This window comes from Leptodactylus fuscus, chromosome 3 (genome assembly GCF_031893055.1).
Source record: "Leptodactylus fuscus isolate aLepFus1 chromosome 3, aLepFus1.hap2, whole genome shotgun sequence".
NCBI lineage: Eukaryota > Metazoa > Chordata > Amphibia > Anura > Leptodactylidae > Leptodactylus > Leptodactylus fuscus.
The window spans coordinates 71,508,983-71,513,699 of record NC_134267.1 but is presented as its reverse complement, the minus strand read 5'-3'; the positions used below and the strand labels follow the sequence as shown (position 1 = coordinate 71,513,699).

The window sequence follows — 4,717 nt, the reverse complement described above, 5'->3', positions numbered from 1 at the left end:
CGTGGCGTCCGCATGGAAGGCAATATGTCCCCCAGAGGCAGACGTGGAGGCTTCCCCGTCAACATCTCGGCCCACTGTAGACCGGATGGACTTCAGCAGCCTGCCCGTTTGTTCATAATGGAACGCAGTTCTGCTGGAATAACTGAGTCGTCCTCGGAGGAATCATCCTCTGCCACCCGCAGGTGTTACAAGGGGGGGGGGAGAGACGAGGAACGGAGCTCAGAGCATGGTCTCCTGGTGAGCTGAGACAAGGTGCAATGGATCCCTTTGAGGGAATCATCCTGCAAAACAAAAAGGAGAGTACAAGCAAGGGAAAAACTATTTACCCAAGCGATGCCCAAACTCACCATCTCCTTGACCCAGGCCATCATATCTCTGGGAGAGGGCTCCACAGGTGGAGGACCTCTGCACCCGCGACAACGGGCCCACTCATAGCCTGAAAATAGGCAAGTTATAGGACCAGTAGTACCCCGCAGGGCACAACCTTTCAAGCCGCTACCTACCATCAGGGAGCGGTGTGTCGCAATCGAAGCAGGAAAGAGGTTTCCTCTTGGAAGAGGTTTTCCTCCTACCATCCCCAGGAGGGGTAGTAGAGGATGACATATCCAGGTCCAGTAGACCGGACAGCGAGGTGACTTGGCGCCCAACGTGCGACTCGAACCCACGACCTTGAGATTAAGAGTCTCATGCTCTACCGACTGAGCCGGGCTGGCGCTGTGAACAGGATCTGAACCTGTGCGGGGAGACCCCATTGGATTTCGAGTCCAAAACCTTAACCACTCGGCCATCACAGCCGGTTCCCAATAAAGTTTGCAAACTGGAAAAGAGTTCAAGATCAATGAACACCACAATCGCACGCCTTCAGCAGATACTGCAGGAAGGTCTCTGACACCAGGCCAGCCAGCCTCTTAATTCTGGCCGGCTGGAAGTGGGCGGAGCCACAATCAAAGCAGGTGAGGCAACCTGCCCAGACAACTAACCCTGTAATCAGGGGTCTGCAAAGATATACATTCCCCCCCACCAAGAGGCCCTTAACACGGGCACTTACCCCCACATCTCCCCGTCTTTTCCGGCCTTTAATAAGGCCTGAATCTTCCCTGAGTGAGCGGCCGCCAGCGCCAGGCCGTTGCCATAGCGCTATGATACTTCCGGCGAAACCGGAAGTGCGCGCTTACAGCGGCCGGCGGGGAACAGGATACACAACAGTGTGGTTCCACCCGCCGGCAGTCCGTGCGGCCACCAGAGGCGGCATGCGGAGTCCCCGGACTCTCACCAAAATGTCAGGTAAGTCACAAGGAGCAGGGGAAGCGGAGGAGAGGGGGGGCAGGGGGGATAGAGGGGGGTAGCCACACATGGCTAACAAGCACCTTCTCCCCGCAGGGCACAGAAGGTGACAAGAAGAAAACAACCGCTCAGGAGGTGAGTGATCCTGCTGAGCTTCTCAAAGAGGACACAAGTCCTCCCACCTGTCCTCTGTCCACACAGGACAGAAAAAAACACGCAGAGGGGAGGTTCTTGTGCCCTCTTATAGGGCCTGCCACGCATTTGATTGGCTAATTAAATATCCGCCTGTCCTACCAGCACACAGGGGCAGAAATACCCCACATTGTGCCGCTGTTGAGGACGACAGGGAACTGGACTTGTGTGTCTATGCCACCCCACCTAGCAACCCCAGACCCTGACAATAGTTACATAGTAGATGAGGTTGGATGAAGACATCAGTCTATCAAGGTCAACCTATAACCCTACAATCTCCTACAGTGTTGATCCAGAGGAAGGCAAAAAAAAAACCATGAGGATTATGCCAATCAGAAAAGCCAAAATTCAAGTTTTCCCAGCACGAAGCACTCCACAATGGTTGTTGATATAAAACTTAACTTTTATTCTGTATCATCATACAGTTGATAAAAAGTATTCTGCCACCATGATGTTTGAGTGGAAGAGGGTCAGTACCCTTACGCGTACGCATTTCGGAGGATAACCTCCTTATTCATGGCATGAAAACACACTAAACAAATACCCTTAAATAAGATAAAACCATAAAAGAAACTCAACCTCTTCCGTTCTCATAGTCACGGAAGCAGCAATCACTATAATTGTATGCAAGCAGCTGAGAGGAAAACAGGCAGGTTAACACAAAGGACTGTGAGGAACATGGTAGAATATAAACAGTCATTCTCAATATAATAAGATAAATAAATTCACAGACAATATAAAATTTTAAAAATGAGAGCACATATATGAACATACGTATATTCCGATATATGGGAATTCCATGGTACAATAGAAGAGGTAATTGGGACAGAAGCACTTAAAAGCTTTGATACCGCATACAGACATTGTGCATAGAACGGAGCTGTATCTCCATATATTCTAAAATAAAAAACTAATAGAGAATATACATCTAGGTTTGTGTGTCTGTACATACCAAATTGCCCCATTTTAGGGGAAAAAAATCCTTCCCGACTCCAATCTGCCAGTCATTATAAAAATCATCGCGTCGTTATAATCTAGAGACCATAACCTGTAATAGACCCTCTTTGAACTTGTTCAATGAATCCACCATCACCACATCCTGGGGCAGGGAGTTACTAATGGTAATCTATTAATGGCCATTTTGCAATCTGTTTTTCCCGCGTCATTTTTCTTTGCACATGCTCAGAATGAAGAATGAAGACAAGGGAAAAAAACGGATTTGCCAATACACAAATAGACACTTTTGATGGGTCCATAAAAACTGTCAGATTATGGTAGGCGTCGAGTAATTTTTTTTTTTTTTTTAATAAATTCTTTATTTATAACAAAATAAACACAGTAAACAACAATAGACAACCCAGGCAGAAATCCGGGAACCAATAGCAAAACAAAAACATAACAAATCATAACAAAAAACACGTCGAGCAATTTTTATGTCAATTTTTTGACAAATTTGTTCTTTTTTTTTTTAGATAGATTCGCAACGGATAGACACCCTGAACAGGTGTAAACCTTATCATTAACCTTACTTTCATGTTATGGGTTAAACAAATGTTCTATGAAACTCAGTTTTGTCAAAAAGTTGTAAATTGCCCTTGTGTTCAGTGAAATATTTATTAAAATCTTACTTTTGAAAAGGGGGGTGTTCTCTTGTATATTTCTTAGACTTTTGGCTAAAGACATGCATTTAAGATTACCTTTCAAGTGACCATATTGCAAGTGGTGTAAGGATTCTGCGGAAGGCATTAGAAAGTGAATATATTAGGAAGCTGAATAACTTTCCACTTTGCTAATTTAGTTTCCACTCGGTGAACAATAAATCTATCAGACAGTTGTGAGAACAATAATCTGAGGCAGTTGCATCTAAATTGTTTTTAGATAGTTTGCTATGCTAACAGTGGTAATGAAAGTTAGTAGGCCATTATGAAGAAGTTTAAGAGAACTCACTATATTATTACACCATTAGCTAAATCTGTGAACTGTAAAATGAATCTGGTTAATGAATGTAGAGTTTATCTGTACACCAAATGTGTGAAAAACATTAAAGCGCATCTAAGTTTGACACCCAGAGGAAATGTAGTTCATCTGTGAAAATATATGGAGGCATCTTTTATTAACAGAGGGGACATCTAATGTGTCTTCTTCACTTCACTGACCTAAAAGTCGCAGTACCCTTCTCAGATTAGTAGTTTTACACTAATACTAATATATAGTACTTAGTATACTAAATATTTGCTTAGTCCTTTGCTTAACCCTTTATCGACCAGCCACCATCTTTGGAGAGCCGGCAATGTAAGTACTAAAGCCATTTTCTTAGGCATTGCTGCATTAAGAGTGGATTTGTGGCCCCTGTTTTATGTACAAGCTGTTACGTTTTATTCTTAGAGCAGAGTAACCTCTATACCTGGCCATATCATATCATATGAGTATCATAACATTACTAAAATGGACGCCATACATAGCAGGAAATCTTTCAATGTTCAATTTCTGTTTGGTGTCGTTGGTTAAAATTAAAAGTTCATCCTCGGTGTAAGACAATTTTTTACGCCTTATAATATCATCTAAGACACTAGGATACCTTTGATACTGTATAACCTGTATAAAGCTAGCGGAACCCATAGAACTCTATGGGGAGGCGTTTTTTTCCACGTGGATTCTGATTCAGCGCCAAAATCCTCGCAAAAAAACTCCATGTGAATGGACCCTTATGAATTGTCGCATTCCAGATCCTGATTATAGATTGGCGAGCCTCTCTAGATTCGTTTAGTCTAGAGTTTGGGTTGCTTGAGTCCCCAGTTCGTTTCGGCTCAAACAAGTTCAGTATTAAACACACTTTTAAGCCTGGCCCCCACGTTGCAAAAAAAGCTGCGATTTGGCTTAAATTTTACTTAATTCGACTTAATTGACTTAAATTTTAGACACAGTTTTTTTATTAGATTTTTTTTCCAATAATCTGAATTTAGTTAGAATTGCTATATTTATAGATAGAAGTCTCTATCTATATCTATAGAAAAAATGATGTAGCTTTTAGGACAGGGTACTATATTGTAATTTATTATAGTTTTTTTCTAGGGGGAAAGGCCTAAGGGGTTCAGGGGTGGGCCCGTAGGGGACTGTGGTAGGGGGGCACCGGAGAGGGTTTGTTTGTCTTGAACCGGTGGGGGCCATTGTCGCGAACCACGGAGGGGGGGCGGTGGGGCATGCAGGCAAAAGTGACGGCGGAGATGGTTGCACCATGGCG

The 4,717-nt window shown here is 43.7% G+C and overlaps 1 non-coding gene across 1 annotated transcript; it reads right to left on the bottom strand.

Moving 5' to 3' along the window:
* Nucleotides 1-712: 712 nt before the first annotated feature.
* Nucleotides 713-794, bottom strand: TRNAS-CGA (transfer RNA serine (anticodon CGA)). The gene has a single exon. It is a non-coding gene; the product is annotated as a tRNA-Ser (tRNA).
* Nucleotides 795-4,717: the final 3,923 nt, after the last annotated feature.